This window comes from Pan paniscus, chromosome 4, assembly GCF_029289425.2.
Source record: "Pan paniscus chromosome 4, NHGRI_mPanPan1-v2.0_pri, whole genome shotgun sequence".
Classification (NCBI taxonomy): Eukaryota; Metazoa; Chordata; class Mammalia; order Primates; family Hominidae; genus Pan; species Pan paniscus.
The window spans coordinates 82,653,942-82,673,260 of NC_073253.2; the positions used below are offsets into that span (position 1 = coordinate 82,653,942).

The following is a 19,319-nucleotide window of genomic DNA, read 5'->3' on the forward strand; positions in this document are numbered from 1 at the left end:
ATCATGTTTGAACTTGGCTTGCTTGTTTAACTTATCTGAGTTGTAGTTTCACAATTTGTAAGAAATGCAATGTGGCCCCTGTGTGCTCTAACCTCATCTCATCTTACTTTTTCCTCACGCACGGGCCTGCACCCTCACCAGACATCTTTTCTGCCCTCCAAAGAGTAAAATTTATTCCTGCTTCTGAGTCCTTGCTCTTGTTGAAATGCTCTTTATCCAGCTGTCCATAGTGCTGGCTCTTGCTTATCTTTAAGCTTTCAGCTCAAATGTCCTCTTCCTAGAGTGGTCTCTGTCCTCTCTAAAGTCTCCCACCTTCCGTCCCCACAGTCAATCTCTGATTCAGAACTCTGTCTCATTTCTTTCTTGACCCTTATTATCATCAGAAACTATCTTGTTTTATTATTTACTTGTTTATTGTTTATTTCATGCCAACAGGATATAAGCTTCAAAATTCTGTCTGTCCTCAATATGGTCATTTTTCTGGAGGTAGGTTTTACAATTTTCATTTGAATCTCGAGGTGGTCTGTGTGTTCCAAAGGTAACACAAAAATTTCTTATTTGAATTCTGATAAATTATTCCTTTTATTCGAACAAATTCCTGAAGACTCAAGCATTTAGATATCTTGAAAAATGAAACCATAAAGATTTTAGAATTGCACTGCTCAATATGGTAGTAACTAGCCACAAGAAGCTATTTACATACAAATTAATTAAAATTAAATAAAACTGGAAATTCATTTCCTCAGTTTTACCAACTACATTTCCAGTGCTCAATAACCCCTTAGGACTAGTGGCTACCAATTGGATAGTGCAGATATAGAATATTTCTATCACTGCAGAAAGGTCTATTGATCAGTGCTATTTTACAAGATAGCCTGGATATTTCCTTATAACCATGTAAGGGAAACCCTCAAAAACAGATTACAAAACCAAGAAAGGAAAAACTTTGATAAATTTAGTTGTATAAAAACTAGGAACTTCAGAATAGCCAATGGTATCTTCAACAAAGTAAAACTAAATATCGAAGAGGTAAATGATTTGCAATATTTATGACATAAAAAGCTAAGTTTCTTAGGCTTATTAAAATTCATATAATTCAATAAGAAAAAACTTGATTGAAAATGTTAAAGTAAACAAAGTCAAATGTTGAAAAGAATATGAAAATAAATATTATCTCACTCAATTAAAAATATATAAGCCCAAACAATAATGTCAGGCCAGTTTTAGTGTATTAAATTACCAAAAGTGAGGAGATTTGGTACTAGTGAAGGTATGAGAAGTTGCCCTATTTATTAAATATAATAGTGTATTTTCCAGAATAAAATTAGAACAAAATTGTTAAAAAGCAAGGAATTAGAGTATACCAACATTGTTTGCTACCCTTTTACAAAATGCACCCAATGGGTATCATGTTATGTATATACTTCTATATCTTGTTTTACACTTCATATTAGATTTTTGAAAAATTTTCATATCAGCCCACAAATATCTAGTTCATTTTTGAATGTCACTGTGGTATATCCTCATGTGCATGTGCATTAACTTATTTAACTCTTGGTGGTAGATATTTATCTTCTTTTGAATCACCTGGGGTAGATCATGATTGGGCTACGTCAGTCATGGTGGTTCCACTCGTGCATACCTTCCCACCCACTAGCCCAACACTTGGGTTAGGAGTAGGGATATGACACTGACAATAAGACATGAGAGAAAGTTAGGAGGTGGGATCCTGGTAAATATTTGCCTCCTTGATTAAAAGAGATAATAACAAGGAGTGGCCTCTCTACCACTGGATATGTTAACACTATTACTATTGATAAATAATATGTTACATATTTGTGGAGTACGTGGGATATTTTGTTACTTACATAGAATGTGTAATGTAATCACCAAGTCTGGGTATTTGGGGTGTTCATCACTTTGGGCGTTTGTCATTTTATGTGCTGGGAAAAGTTCAAGTCCTCTCTTCTAGTTACTTGTGAATAGTGTTGCAATAAATGCACTAGTGCAGTTATCTCTTGGATATACTGATTTATTTTCTTTAGGATAGACACCCAGTAGTGGGATTGCTGGATCATATGTTAGTTCTGTTTTTATATTTTTGAGAAATCTTTATATTATTTTCCACAGTGGCTGTATTTGCATTCCCATCAACAATGTATAAGAGTTCCCTTTTTTCCACATCCTCACCAGTGTCTGTTATTTTTTGTCTCTTTAGTAATAGCCATTCTAACTGGGATAAGATGATATATCATTGTGGTTTTGATTTGCATTTACCAGATTATGAGTGATGTTGAGCATTTTTTCATTTACCTGCTGCCCATTTGCACGTCTTCTTTTGAGAACTGTCTGTCCATGTCCTTTGCCCACCTTTTATTGGGATTATTTGTGGGGTTTTTTTGTCGTTGTTTTATTGTTGAATTGTTTGAATTCCTTGTATATTCTGGATATTAGTTCCTTGTCAGATGAATGGTTTGCAAATGTTTTCTCCTATTTAACAGATTGTCTCTTCACTCTTGTTTCCTTTGCTGTGCAGAAGCCTTTTAGTTTAATATATTCCCATTTGTCGATTTTTGTTTTAGTTGTCTGTGCTTTTGAGGTATTAGCCATAAAATCTTTGCCTAGACCAATGTTCTGAAGTGTTTTCTCTGTTTGCTTTTAGTAGTTTTATAGTTTTGAGTTTTACATTTAAATCTTTAATCCAACTTGAATTCATTTTTTCTATATGGTGAGAGACGAGGGTCTAGTTTCGCTCTTATGCATATTGCTATCTAATTTTCCCAGCACCATTTATTGAAGAGGACGTCCTTCCTCTAGTGGATGTTCTAGGCACTTTTGTAGAAAATAAGTTGGTTGTAAATATGTTGATTTATTTTTGGGTTCTCTATTCTTTTCCATTGGACAGAATACCAATACCAATGCTGTTTTGGTTATATAGCCCAGTAACATATTTTAAAGCCAGGCACTTTCATGCCTCTAGCTTTGTTTTTTTGGTCAAGATTGCGTTAGTTATTCTCACTTTTTTTTGGTTCTATGTGAACTTTAGTATTGTTTTTCTATTTCTGTGAAAAATGACATTGGTATTTTAATACAGATTTCATTGAATCTGTAAATTGCTTTGGGCAGTATGGTTATTTTAACAATATTAATTCATGAATATAAGATGTCTTCCCATTTGTTTGTGTACTCTTGAATTTCTTTCATCAATGATAAAACTAATTTTGATAGTAATTTAGGGGCCATGATAAAAACTAGCTTAAGGACCAAGCTTATGTGCCAATGATGACAGAGTACAAACATAGAAAAATCCAGAATCCTTGATGATGTCATTGAACACTTAATTAATTAGTCTTTGACCTACGATATTTTCTGGTTTCTTGTTATAGGAGATAGTTATCTCTATTTTTTAAGGCAATTGAATTGGAATCTTCTGCTCCTGGTAGCCAAGAACATACTAATTTTCACAGCTGTTATATATGTAACATTTTAAAAACTTTTTATTTTTAAATAATTATGGACTCCAGGAAGTTGAAAAAATAGCACCGAGAGTCCTGTGTGCTCTTCATCCAACAATGATTATCTTGTATAACGGTAGTACAATATTGAAATCACAAAATTGACTTTGGTGCAATACTGATAACTAAACTACAGATCTCATTCAGTTTTCATGATTTTTTATACATTCCTCTGTGCATGTGTGCGTGTGTGTGTGTGTGTGTAATTTTATACAACTTTACGTCATGTACAGGTTTGTGTGGCCACTACCATAATCAAGATACAGAACTGCTCCTTCACTACAAGGAACTCTTCATGTCATTTTTTTATACTCCACCCATCCACCCTGACAACAACTAATATGTTCTTAGCCTCTGTAATTTTGTCATTTTGAGAATATTATATGAATGGAATCATATAGTATGCAACTTTTTGAGACCGCTTGTTTTCATTAAGCATGATGCACTTGAATACCATTCAGTTTGCTGCACATATAGTTTGTTTATTTTTATTGCTGAGCAGTGTTCCATTTTATGGATGTACCAGAATTTGTTTAACCATTTATCCAAGGACATTTGGATTATTTCTAGTTTTTGCTATTGTGAATAAAGCTGCTATGAATCTTCATGTACAGGTGTGTGTCTGTGTGTGTGTATGTGTGTGTAAGTTTTCACTTCTCTGGGGTAAATGCCCAAGGTTGTTATTGCTGGGTCATATAGTAAGTACATCTGTTATTTTGTAAGAAATGGTCAAACAGTTTTCCAGAGTGGCTGTACCATTTTACATTCTACAATGTATAAGAATTCCAGTGGCTCACGCCTATAATCCCAGCATGTTGGGAGGCTGAGGTGGGTAGATCATTTGAGGTCAGGAGTTCAAGACCAGCCTGGCTGACATGGTGAAACCCCATTTCTACTAAAAATACAAAAATTAGCCATACATGGTGGTGGGTGCCTGTAATCCCAGCTACTCAGGAGGCTGAGGCAGGAGAATCGCTTGAGCCTGGGAGGCAGAGGTTTTGGTGAGCTGAAATCATGCCACTGCATTCCAGCCTGGGTGACAGAGTGAGACTCTATCTCAAAAAATAATTATAATAATAATAATTCCAGTTTCTCTGCATTGTCACCAGCATTTTGAATTACACTAACATTTTTAAGCCATTCTGAGTGTGTAGTCATAGCTCAATAAAGCATTTTTAATTTTTTCAAAGGATACATAAAAAATTATTAACAATGGTTATATTGGGGAAACAGTTTGGAAACGAGGGAAGGGTAGATGTTTTATTTTGTAGTTTTGTATTTTGTTTGGATATCCTTATGTGTATATATTAGTTGCATATATTATGTCTACAGGACATATATATGGGCCTTTGTTTTTTGTTTTATTTTCATATTTGTTTTTAAGTCCATAATAAAAGTTTAACAATTCTGTTATTATAGAGTAGAAGTAAATGTCTGTATAGCTTTTTCTGTGTTGGTAACAGAACTAATGTCAAGAAAAAGCCACAGACATCTAACAATGTTGGCTGTCCTGGTTTTACATTTTACTGTTTTGACACTTATTTACCTAAACTGAATATAACGTTTCCCTTGTGTCTACAAATTTGCCAGATTACATCCTGTTCTACACATGACTACACTTATTGTCTTCTGAAGCCACACAAACAAAATATATTTTCCTGTTAAGTGCCATGCTTAATAGCATTTTGGAATTTAATTGCTTGTCTTTTATACAACTGAGAGAGAATGCAACCCTTGCCTTCCTTGAAGTGTATTTATTTATGCTACAATACAATTTTTACTCTCAATTTGATCTTTTAAGAGGAATGTTTGTACTTCATTGGTTTTTGAGTAAGGTCACACAGAGTAAATGTGTAAACACTGGTAATCTGCTGTCTGAATAATGAATCTCAGAAAGGCCTGCAAAACCTGTGCATTTATCAAGGACAGAAAAATTGCCTAATCAAGCAACATGCAAGGAGCAGAAATAGAATGAGGTAAGCCCCAACTGTAAGTGTCAGGGAAAGTGCTTTCCGCTGGGCATAGTCATTCCAGCCACCCTCAAGGTCATCACCTTTTGCCCTAAATGGATTGGTTGTGTGGTAAACTATTCTGATTGTTCACACATGTGGATGACCTTCAGGAAAAGAACAGCAGGGACACCCCTGTGGTAAAACATGTTGGATTTATTGATCATTGTAACAAGGAAGAACAGACACCATGGGGAGATATGAGATGTCTCAGTGACAGAATGTTAGTGGGAACCTGTTACAAGATTTGATCTTTAGTTGGGTGACTTGGGGAAGGGTTTAAGAAAGGTGAGCTTTTCTCTAAATTGGCCGTCAGAAAGCAGGGTCAATTCTCAATAGATCTTATTTATAAAGAGGGGAGACTAGAGTAAGGCTAAAGCTCTAACTGGTAAAGAAGTAGCCATCATTCATTTTAGCCGAAAGAGAGTGCTTGGTATTTTGTGAGTGGCACAGTGACTTTGCTTTTATATTGGCTTAGAAAAAATTATGTAGTTGCTCCATATTGTCTCATTCTACCCATGATATCAGAGTAACCTTGTTTGAGGTTGGTACTCTGTGAGACTGTTAATGTTCGAGAAAAGAATAACATGATCCAGCTGTCGGTGCCACCCACATCAGTTTCTGAATGTCAGCAGCTGCTCCTTTTTCGCTTTCTCCTGTGAGTGGAAAAAGTTGAAGCCACAATATCATAGATTGCTATATGGACCACAGCTTGGCATTTACTCATGTAGCTTTTAAATGTATTTCATTTATTTGCCATAGCTCTTTGACCTGGTTTTCAAGCATGTTGTCATTATTCCAAGGTTAAATGCTAACATAAAAACGCACGACTTTCCCATTATCCTAAAAGTCAAGCCTGTCTGATTCAGCTTTCTGCCTCCAGGCTAAGCTGCCCATAATGATTGTAAAAAATTGATGTCTTTTCTGCTTTTAATGATCTAGCTGAGGAAGAAAATTCTACTGTTGCCCTCAGAACTCCACAGCCTTCACTCTGACTTTGAAAATGTTTTTCTACTCGGTCCTCCATGGAGATGCTCTCTCTCCTGTATAATTGAACTAATTTCCTGGAGCAGGCTTTAGAACCAAGGACCCCAAACCAGAAGGCTTTAGGCTGAATCTGGCCAGCTGACCTGTTTTATTTTGTATGCATGGTGTTTTAAAAACAGGTGAAATTTTGGGGCCGGGCGTGGTGGCTCACGCCAGTAATTCCAGCACTTTGGGAGGCCGAGGCTGGCAGATCACGAGGTCAGGAGATCGAGACCATCCTGGCTCAAACGGTGAAACCCTGTCTCTATGAAAATAGATTGTTGGAGAAATTGGGATACGATTTTTTAATAACTTGTGTGTCTTCCTAGAACTGGTATGCAACAGACTCTAAATTTCATCCTATTATTATTGGTATAGACTAATCTTAGGTGGTTCATTTTCTCCTATATTTATCTACCTTTTCCTGTCGCTCGATAAAGATTTACTGCTCTATCTTTTCCTGTCTCTCAGTAAAGATTTCCTGATACCTACAGTAAAACTTTGCCAAGGATAGGTTAGTAACATTTATTCCCAGGTAATTGAAATAAAATATACTGTAGAGAGTTCATCAGCACATGTTCTTGAGAAACTTCCTTCTTTAATTGTATTTCTTATTTGCCAATCCATCACAAACCAGAGTTATCACTTCTCATTTCTATACTTAAAAAAATCATAGCAGCAAAACTCTTTATTTGATGACTCCTAAATTGGATCATTCCCATAAAATTGCCCTGCTCTCCCAAGCTGTTTCTCACCTTTGATCTGCTTAGGACAGTCTTTCAGCCCTGTCCTAAGAAGAGTTCCAATTTCCCTTCTGAGCCACCTTTTAAAAGAAGTAATTATATTTAGAACCCTGGAGCCAAAAATGGCTTATGTCTGATAAAATAAATTGGATTAATTTTCTTTTCCCTTTAGAGTGAACAGCACTTGACTGAATAATATCTTAAAGATGCTTTGGATTCAAACACTGAGCTTATGAGCATAGTCTCAGTTTCATTGCTGCTGTAAACCTGGGAAGAGCATTCAAAACTACAAAAATAAACAAAAACATAGAAAAAGTAAAAAAGCACACAAAAACAAACAACAGACAATAGGAAAAGCCAACCTAATGTTTTTAAGATTCATTAATCTTGTAGTATGTATCACAACCCATTCCTTTTTGTGGTGAATACAATTTTGTTGCATAAATAAGTCACATTTTGTTTATTCATTGATGGAAATTTTGGGTTGTTTTCACCTTATGATTATAGTGACTAATGATGCTTTGAATCTCCTTGTGTGTTTGTGTGCGTACATTGTTTTCTATCTTGAGTTTATACCTAACAGCAGGATTGATGGATCACATGTTAACACTATGTATAACTTTATGAAGTAATTTGAAACAGTTTTCCAAGGTGACTGTACCATTTTGCAATCCCACAGTAATGCATGAGAGTTCCCATTTGTCCATATCTTCTCCAACACTTACTTTCCATCTGTTTGATTAGATAATCTATTGCATAGGAAGTGGTATCTCATGGTTTGACCAGTTATGTGGATCCTTTTTTTCACATGCTTATTGAGCATTTATATACATTCTTTGGAGAAATGTCAATTCAAATCCTTTGTCTGTTTTTTAAGATTGAGCTATTTGTGGCCAGGCATGGTGGCTCACATATGTAATCCCAGCACTTTGGGAGGTCGAGGTGGGCTGATCACTTGAAGTCAGAGGTTCAAGACCAGCCTGACCAATGTGATGAAACCTCATCTCTACTAAAACTGCAAAAATTAGCCAAGTGTGGTGGTCCTTGCCTGTAATCCCAGGAACTGGGGAGGCTGAGGTGGGAGAATCACTTGAAACCAGGAGGCAGAGGTTGCAGTGAGCTGAGACTGCACCACTGTACTCCAGTCTGGGTGACACAGCAAGACTCCATCTCAAAAAAAAAAAAGAATGTGCTATTTGTATTTCTACTGTTTAGTTGTAAGAGTTTTAATATATTATAGGTACAGATGTAACGCAAATGTTATTAATTTTAGTGAATACTATTTTATTTTACTGTTTATTGCTTGCAGTTTCATATTATATCTAAAAACCACTGCCTAATCCAAGGTCAAAGAAATGTATGTACAGTGGAGAAAACAAATATAAAAAAGAAAAATAATTATGCCTATATTTTCTTCTAATAGCTTTGTAATTTTAGCTCTTAAATTTATGTATGTAATCTATTTTCAGTTAATGTTTTACATGCTATGAAGTACCATTCCATATTTATTAATTTGTACATGAGTTTCCATTTGCCCTAGCACCATTTGTTGCAAAGACTATTCTTTCTTTCATGGAATTTTCTTGGCTTCATTGTTGAAAATCAACTTACCATTAACCTAGAGTTTGTTTCTGGACTCAGAATTCTGTTTCACTAATGTCCATCTACAGTATGCTACTAACACAATATCTTGATTACTGAAGCTATATAGTGAGTTTTGAAATTGGGAAATGTAAGTCTTGCAAATTTTTCTTTATTTTCAAGAATTTTTGACTATTTTGGGTCTTTTGCATTTTCAGATAAAATTTTCAATCAACTTGCCAATTTCTGAAGTAAAGAAAGCTAAGATTTTGATAGGGATTGTGTTGAATCTGCAAATCAATTTTAAAATAATGCAATGAACATGATATGTCTATTTATTGATTACTTTTAATACTGTTTTGTAGCTTTCAGTATACAAGTCTTGTACTTCTTTGTAAAACATTTATAATGTTTATAAAAACAAAAATAATTTATTAATTGTGTTTTCAGATTTTCATTACTAGTGGATACAAATTGATTTTTGTATGTTGATCTTGTATCCTCAAATATTTCTGAACTAATTTATTATCAGGTTGGTGCAAAAGAAATTGTGGTTTTTGCAATTATTTGTAGTTTTTATAATTTTCCACATATAAGATCATGTAATCTGCAAAAGAATATAGTCTTATTTCTCCCTTTTAAATCTGTCTGGGTTCCTTTTTTTTTTTTTTTTTTTGAGACGGAGTCTCGCTCTGTCTCGCTTTGTCGCCCAGGCTGGAGTGCAGTGGCGCTATCTCGGCTCACTGCAAGCTCCACCCCCCCAGGTTCACACCATTCTCCTGCCTCAGCCTCCCGAGTAGCTGTGACTACAGGCGCCCGCCACCATGCCCGGCTAATTTTTTTTTGTTTGTATTTTTAGTAGAGACGGGGCTTCACCATTTTAGCCAGGATGGTCTCCATCTCCTGACCTCGAGATCCGCCCACCTTGGCCTCCCAAAGTGCTGGGATTATAGGCGTGAGCCACCACTGTCGGCCTGGGTTCTTTATCTTTTAATTGCCTAATTGTTTTAGCTAGAACCTCCAGTACAATATAGAAATGATAAACTTGTGGAGATTTACGTTAGGACGTACTTTTTCTCATATATTGGTTTTGAAGTAAGCAGGTTACAATAAGCTGAAGGAGTTGAGATGAAAAGAGGCCTCTGGATACTGATGCTTATAAAAAATAATAGAAGAATCAGAGTTGGTGGGGGATTTTTTTTGATTAATCAAATAGCAGTCTTCACTAGAGAATTCTATATTTTCTCTCGCTTTTGTAAATCAAAATCAACTGAAGGGCTTTATATCAAAAAATTACTGAGTCAAGGTTATGGTGCATAGTGTTTCCTTTGTTATTATTACTGTACTCCAATATTTATCTGGCTTATGTTAGGTAATGCAATAAAACTATTTAGCTAATTTAATTAAGTATTCTTGACAATACTAGAAAAGAATATGTGGCCCACATTATTCCAACCGCTTAAACAGTGATTTTACTGACATTTAACTGGAAGTTAGTTTTAGAAGGGGTGTAATTTTTTTCTCTCCTAAGTAACTAATTTGATTTTATTACTGTCATAAATTAGTTAACTGACTGTGCCATCTTCTTTGCATTAACTGTGGGGTTGGTTTGAGATAATTTGTAGCCATCCATTAGTAATGGATTTAGTAAATAATTTTGACCAAAACATGTTCTGTGTACTTCCTGCTGGATTTACATGATCTTTCCGCTTGCCATTTTTTTCCATGCCATTTATTTTCCAAGTGATTTTTCAATGTCTCCTTTTGTACTGTATCTGTTTAAGTCACTTTCAGTGTTTCCTGAAACTGAGACACCTATAAGTCAACAAGAACAATAACAAAAAATCTCAAAAGTATAAACTAAAAATCTTGAAAAGAAACGTATTACTATTTCTACCTCGAAATGATAAATGCTTTACAAAGGTGGAGGAAACGGATGTCCCATCCTTTTTTTATTCTTTCTTCCTCCAAATTAGCCTGCCTGTAAGCACTACTGTGGATTTTGCTTGAGTTCCACCCTATCTGGACAATTTACACTGGCCAATGTGCTGCTTTTATCAACGTATCTCCAGTTGCAAAAATATCTGTGTTATGTTGTATATGTATATTTTAATAAATAAATATGCAATTGAATTTGATCAGTGAAAAAATAGAAAAGCCCTCATCCTTGACAAAGTAATTTTTTTCAAGTTGTGTTTAGGAAGGTGGTGGAGATCTTAAGAGTCAGTGAATCAAGTCAAATGGCAAAAGAAGCAGAAAATAATGGAAGGAGCAACAGAAGGAAAAATGATTCTCCCTCAGCACAACCATTTAAATAAATTGAATACACTATCAGAAAGGCAGTGTGCTATTTTCAGGACTTAGAAATTGTCAGAACAGCCCTTTCTAGATTTGCTTCAAGCTGCTGGCAGTCTCATTCCATTCACCCATTAGGCTGACGATGAAAAGCAAGCCAGGTGGCTTATGTATGCTTTCAAAAACAAAGTTGTTTTATCCAAATGTGAGAATGGACAAGAAGTGAAAATAGTCCTATGATCTGCAAATGAGAAAGAGACTTCTTTCAAAAAAGATTTCTCACGCTGAAAAAAAAAGCCTCTTGAAATACAGAAGAAATTTTTACTTGTTCATTCGGCAGGAGAAGAACCTGTCTGTATTGCCTTTACGAGACTTTGAAGCTGACATATACAGATTATTTTTAAAAGTATAGAGCTAACGTTTGAAAGACTTGCCAATATACTTTTCATTAATCCTGATGTGTGTCATTTGAAGTCAAAAGGACAACTACTTCAAGATAAAAATATATTTCCTGCTGCCAATGACCAAAACCATAAAAAGAGCAAAGCATGGAATTTTGAGTGTGAATATGCACACTATAGGTGAGGAGATGTATCTATGTATACAGACACACATACACAGAGTCTGGAAGTCACTTCTTTTCTTCACAATATTAGCAACTAAAAATTGTAAACTACCTGAATTTTAGAAGATATCCTAATTGAGAACACATCTGGTTTAAAAGCCCATGTTTGGTGCAACATTGACAAAGTTGAATTGTAACGGCCTTACTTAATACTTATAAAATCCTAGGTTTTAAAAGGCAAAGAAAAAAAAATAGAGAGAAAACCATAGTTCTGACTCCTAACTCATAAAACTAAAATGAGTAGCTCTTATAGGCACACACTTCACAGATCTCCTTCAGTCTCCTCCATTATACATGGACCAGTTACGCCTTCCAGACAGAAATGATCATTGCTTACCCTGTTGGAAGTGTGAGCACATAATAACATAAGGACATTTGGAAAGGTGGAAAATAGTGTGCCAAGAAAGAAAAAGAAAAAGAACTCCAGACAGGATTTGCAGAAGGGAAATAATTTATTCTGCTATTGGTTTAAGGTTTGCAAATATGATAATTCATGGACATTTGGAATTATGGTTCATACTTGAAACCTAATGGTTGAAGAAAGCAAAAAATACCACAAGATCTATTTCATAATATTAAAATACTTATTTCAAGCTTTTTGGAAACAAGTTCAATAGCTAAACCGTTCTTTTTTTTTTGAGACGGAGTCTCGCTCTGTCGCCCAGGCTGGAGTGCAGTGGCGCGATCTCCGCTCACTGCAGGCTCCGCCCCCCGGGTTTACGCCATTCTCCTGCCTCAGCCTCCCGAGTAGCTGGGACTACAGGCGCCCGCCAACCTCGCCCGGCTAATTTTTTGTATTTTTAGTAGAGACTGGGTTTCACCGTGTTAGCCAAGATGGTCTCGATCTCCTGACCTCGTGATCCGCCCGCCTCGGCCTCCCAAAGTGCTGGGATTACAGGCGTGAGCCACCGCGCCCGGCCAACCGTTGTTTAAAAGAACGGAATTAAACAGTAGTTTAGGGTCAGATGTTTAAGCGCTTTTGATTGTTAAAAGGTTAAATGAGTTGTAGGTGTGCCCCTTGTTCTAAGACTGCATTACCTAAGACATACTGAAATTTTGATTCTGTCACTCTGTACCTTTTGATCTGTCTGCCTGTCCTTTGTCAAGACAAGTGCAATACCGAAATCCTAACATTCAACTGTTGAGAATTTCTATCTTGTCTATTATTGTACTGTATTACAGGAAGCTTTCTCCATCTTTACACCAAGTAATTAGGGGAAAAAAAACCCCTGTATATTTCTCGGCTGTTTCAATATCATAAAAAAGACTTGAAAATTTCAGACAAGGCTGGAAACTGCTGAGCTTGAGTGCAACACCTCTGGGTTTACCATTTAACCATTCCCCTCCGAGGTTTTACTACCTTTCTAGGGCACAGCTAGGAATCAGCGCCATCATCACTGGTAGGAATCACAAGTGTTAGTCTTTTCTTTACTTTTGGGAATTTCTTGCTTTATACTTACTTCCTCCACATTCTCTGCTTTCTTTCAACCGCTCCAGAACAGCTTGTATTTTCCCCTCACTGCATTGGATATTTATGAAAACAAAATGTTCATTTAACTCAAGCTTCTCCAAACTCTTGGAGGACAAAGAATTACAAATCCCAAATATATGTAACCTGAGGAAGAAAAAAACATGGAAATGCAAATAATAATTTAACAGTTTATTAAGTGGTCCTGCCACAAATATAACTTGGAAATACGCTTTCATTTCAGAGTCCCAGGTTGCCAGATTTCATGTTTGGAGTTTCATGAGATTGTTAAGCTCTAAGAAAACCTGAGGGTGCCTAAGTTCTACCCAATTTACTTCACTATATTATTTTTACTTTAGAAATTTCATAAGGACAAAGAATTCAGCCACTAAAAAACAAAAGCGGTAGAACATGGGTTAGAGTGAAGTTTCTAACTCAAGTGCATTGCTTTCACACTTCACTGCTTTAAAAAATTACATTTATACACACATACACACTCAAGGTCACAATGCATAGCTATTATATATTACAGGCATTCCCCATAGATATTGTGAGATCAGTTTCAGACCAATACAATAAATATCACAATAAAGTGAGTCACACAAATGTTTGATTTCCCAGTGTATATAAAAGTTATGTTTACACTATACTGTAGTCTATTAAATATGAAATAGCATTATTTCTAAAAAATGTACATACTTTAATAAAAAAGTACTTTATTGCTCAAGAATACTAAGAATCATCCAAGCCTTCAGTGAATTGTAATCTTTGCTGGTGGAGGGTATTGGCTCGATAATAATGGCTGCTGTCTAATTGGGGTGGTGATTGCTGAACGTTGGAGTGGCTATGGCAATTTCTAAAAATAAGACAACAATGAAGTTTGCTATGTCAACAGACTTCTCCTTTCATAAACGATATCTCAAAAGAATGCAGTGCTGTTTGATAACATTTTACCTGCATTAGACATTCTTTCAAAATTTGAGTCAATCTGTTCAAACTCTGTCAATACCTTATCAACTAAGTTTATGTAATATTCTAAATTCTTTGTAGTCATTTCAACAATGATCATAGAATCATCAGGAGTAGAATCCATGTTACGAAACTATTTTCTTTGCTCATTCGTAAGAAACAACTCCTCGTCTGTTCAAGTTTTATCATGAGACTGTAGCAATTCAGTCACAACTTTAGACTCCATTTTAAACTCTTGTTCTCTATTGTTTCCACCACATCTGCAGATACTTCCTCTACTGAAGTCCTGAAATTCTCAAAGTCATCTATGAGGGTTGCAATCAACTTCTTCCAAACTGTTGTTTATGTTGATATTTTGATTTCCTCTCATGAATCACAGATGTTTTTAATAGCCATTACAATGGTGAATCCTTTATTATTGAAGTATAAATCACAGAATGGAAGAATTTCAATTAACTTTGCCCTGATCCATCAGAGGAATCACTATCTATGGAAGCTATCACCTTACAAAATGTATTTTTTTTTTTTGAGACGGAGTCTCGCTCTGTCGCCTAGGCTGGAGTGCAGTGGCGCGATCTCGGCTCACTGCAAGCTCCGCCTCCCGGGTTCACGCCATTATCCTGCCTCAGCCTCCCGAGTAGCGGGGACTACAGGCGCCCGCTACCACGCCCGGCTAATTTTTTGTATTTTTAGTAGAGACGGGGTTTCACCGTGTTAGCCAGGATGGTCTCGATCTCCTGACCTTGTGATCCGCCCGCCTCGGCCTCCCAAAGTGCTGGGATTACAGGCGTGAGCCACCGCGCCCGGCCCAAAATGTATTTTTAAAACAAAGAGACTTGAAAGTTCAAACCAGTTCAAATGAGATTATGAGAAATGTGCTACTCTTCCTTTCACTTGAACACTTAGGGATTATTGTGGAGTTATCAGTTAGTCTAATGATAATATTATTGTGTCTTAGGAAATAGAGGGACCTGAGGATAAGGAGAGAGATGAGGGAGCTATTAGTTGGTAGAGCGGTCAGAACACCAACATTTATCAATTAAGTTTGCTGTCTTATATGGTCATGGTTCATGGAATGCCAAAACAATAACCATAGTAACATCAAAGATCACTGATTACAGACCACCATAACAGATATAATAATAATGGCAAAGTTTAAAATGTTGCCAGAATTACTAAAATTTTTCACGCATATTATAAGCACATCCTATTGGAAAACTGTTGCCAATAGACATGCTTAACTTAGGGTTGCCACAAACCTTCAATTTGTAAAAAGCACAAGATATGCAAAGTGCCAAAAAGTGGAGTATACTCAAGCAAAGCACAATCAGATGATACATGCGTGTATTTTAAAAAGCCATCTCAATACATTACTCCATGATTAACAACATTTCATTTAGTAGCAAAAGCCTTTTGAGGCATTTCTGGTGCTGTTTAAAGCGTTTTTGTGCTGATTTCTGTGACCCAAACACTTCCGATCAGTTCATAGCAACATATGTTAATGTTGAGAATTACTTCTCAAGTAGGAAAAAATAATTCAAGGTCTAAGAGAATATGGGCTCTTTTCTAAACTCGATTGCTGTGTTTTGGCATCAAAAATCCAATTGTGACCATTCATGAAAAATAGATGAAAAAATATTTGTTCAAAACAAAAATTATAGAAGGTTTACAGGTATACTCATATAATTATCAGTGTATAAGTATAGTTATGTATGCATAATTTCCAGTTTGTAACAGTAAACCTGCAAAGGCCATAAAATAAATTAATCAAAATCAGCATCATTTTTTTCTATGGAGTTTTGACCATTCTCTTGGTTTTTGTTTGTTCATTTTTGGTGTTCAGAAAGACAAGTCTCTTATGAATTAAACTGTTTTTCAAAGAACAATTTTTCTCTTTGGGAAATTCCTATTTTCTTCTAAGCCCATTCTACTTTATATTGGTTTTAAAAACTATTATATTTCACGCACTAGCAAATTTTAAACAATGACTGTAAAATATCAAGAAATTGCAAATCACATTTGAATGTTCCATCCAAAGTATTTCTTTTATTATTAATTTAAAAGGATTCTTTGTGGTAAATGTGCCAGAATATCTTGATTATAATTAAGTCAATTGTTTAGCTTAGTTTTATATTCAGGAAGGTGAAGAATGTGGATGTCTGACTGTTTAAATGCAAATCTATAAGGAGATAAATCCTCAGCAGCATATTTGTTTCTGGCAGCATTTCTATTTTTAGTGATTTAAAAAAATAGCTACAACTGAGGATGTAAATAGAATTAATAATCTGATGATTTTAATCCAGTGGTTTAAAAAATTTAACAGTTCACAGGTCTTGTTAGTTCATACTAATTTCATCAGAGAGAAAGTCATGAGTCTCATTGAAATTAATTTTGCCCAATTACTATGTATAGTTCTTTACAATAGAAAAGAGATGGCCTGTTATTTATTATGGTTTGCTTTGTGATAAGAATGTTCATTGTAAAGTGATTTTTAATTTTCAGAGGCTATTTAATTTGCTGCCCTTGGATTTAGTATATGAACTGCCTGATCAGCCTCTTACCCTTTAAAGATAAGGGATTTACTACTTTGAAATTTTGGCTATCTCAACTGCAGAGCTAATAAAAAAACATTTTGTATGCTCTAGGCTTTTATTTTATTAACTGCTGCTTTCTGAAGTCTATGGCACTGTAGGAACTAGAAATAAAGAAGCATCAGGGTATTCAAGTAAAAGTATAAATCATAGAATCATATGGAACGAAAGAAATGCAGCCTTTTTTTTTTCCCCAATGATCAACCAAAACCAACTCCATTTCACAAGCAACTATCAGAAAATCCTTAAAAATCTGATTAAACATATTTATTAAGGAGGTCAAAAAATTTTTATCTAGGTTTTATCTGCTTTGAGATAAGTAGAGAGAAAGTATCTTCGTTTTTCTCAATACATTTATTTTATTAATCACATTGACATGTGAATATGAACCATTTGAATATGTTAATTAAATCCTCTAAGTCTAGTTCACTGAAAGTCATAAGACAACAGTTTCAAAGGACAACTATTGAGATATAACTGATCCTTTCTGTCACTTATCACTCCCTCCTCCCCATTCAGCGGGTCACCAAAGTCTTTAAATGTTTCCTTTAAATTGGTTGCTTTTTTACCAACCTCACTGAGTCAGCCTCCTCAGGAACCATCAGACTGCATGAATCAGCTAACTGACCTTCTTGTACCCAGTCATCCGCATTTCAGTCCATCCTCCATGCAATTAACTTTCTAAAGTAGAAAGCTTATGGAATTCTTCCTGGCCAGGTTACCTTGAACAAGGTCAGCTGCTTGTAGTCTAAAGCAACTTCCAAATACCTCAGAAATGTCTCAAGGTATTTAATAAACTCTATAGTAGCTATGGGTCTGTTTATTTGCCCTCCCTTGGAAGGGGTTTTAGCCAGAATCAATTGTTCTTCCCTCACACCCTCCCCAAAATGTCTTTCCAGTCTCTTATGTCTGTGTTTGACTCTTATTCTTTTCATTCTTTAAGGTCCAGAACAAATGTCACCTACCCAATGAAGCTCTTCTTATAAAAACCCTCCATTAATTAATTTAACTAATCCTAAGTATGTTATTCATACCTTTAAAAAATCTAGTTAGAGCTCTTATACTGAGATAGATAACCTATTTTATGTTATTGAATGACTTGCTTATGCCTTTAGGACACAGCGTCATAGAAGACTGATAGAGGCTTGTATAATTTATGACTAAATTTTACCATATTTTATAATCCTTTCTTCTATAAGCCATCTTACTTTCAAGGTAGTGATTATTTTGCATGTAGATTTTGTGATCTCATTAATTATCTCAAGTGATATTCATATCCTTTCAGATTAAAGTATATTTAGGCCTAGGATTAATATAATAAAGGTTCTAACTGAGCTACATTTGAGGACCATCTAAACATTTATAAAAAGGTATAGATGAATGTGCTGGGAAATTAATTAAAAATCCAAGTAACATATAGATTAAACATAAAGATACTTGCTAAACATATTTTATATTAGAGAATATATTTACACACATTCATATAGTCATATCAAACCCACAAAACTTAGCCCTGATTGGTCCCAAGAAGCCTTTTCTCTATTTTTAGAACAATCCCTTAGTCTTTAAATGACTATTTCACATCATTTTTCACCTTAAACTTCAACCAGCTCTTTTTCTAACAAGTCTCTCAGCTGAAGACCTTACTCTCAATCTCAAGAAAATACAGGTAATCACAAGAGAGCTTTCGCATGCTCCAATCTCCACACCAACTTACCTTTATTCCTAAGCACATGCTTCGTTCTCTCTCCTCTTATCACAGATGAACTCTTCAGCGGAAGCCAACCCTTCCCCACAGCGTTAGATTGCATCCTTTCCAGCTTACTTGTGTATATTGCTTCAGCAATTGCTGTCTTTCAGTCTGCACTTGTTTCTCCCTTCAAATGAATCATTCCCTTCAGCATGCAAGCCTATTCCAATGCCTCCTAGTTTTGAAAACACAAACAAACAAACAAAAATCACACACCAACACACAAATGATTTTCTTTATTCTACTTCTCTCCACAGTTACCCACCTATTCTCTTTTATGGCAGACCTTTTTAAATGAATTGTCCATAAATTATATGTTATTTCCTCACTTTTTAGTCTGTTTGGAGCACACTGTAATAGATGAACATCACACTAACCCACCAAAAGAGCAACCAAGTTCACATGTTCTTTAAGAAATTTTCTGCCTCTTCTTTCTTCTATAAACTATGTTTTGATGGCTTCATTACATGTTTCCTAACATCACTTGCAATGGGTTCACTCTTACCTTCCCAATTTTTTTTCAGTCTTCTTTGCTTTCTCAATACCTCCCTAACTTCCTAACATTTGACTAGGTTCAGTATTAGTCATACTCATTGCATGATTCATCTCACCCAGTTACAAGGTTTAGTGTCTACAGTGATGGCTCTCAAGTGTATAACCCCAATCAAGATATCCCTCCTCAACTCTACATTAATTTTCCCAAATCCCTATTGGACATCACAACTTGGAAGTCCAACAAATATACCA

The 19,319-nt window shown here is 35.4% G+C and overlaps 1 long non-coding RNA gene across 1 annotated transcript; it reads right to left on the bottom strand.

Annotated features, from left to right (window-relative positions):
* Positions 1 to 5,662: 5,662 nt before the first annotated feature.
* Positions 5,663 to 18,673, bottom strand: LOC117980322 (uncharacterized). Its single transcript, XR_004671594.3, has 3 exons — positions 18,540 to 18,673; positions 13,255 to 13,409; positions 5,663 to 6,180 (listed from the first exon to the last, which is right to left on the bottom strand). It is a non-coding gene; the product is annotated as an uncharacterized LOC117980322 (long non-coding RNA).
* Between the last annotated feature and the right edge of the window lie 646 nt (positions 18,674 to 19,319).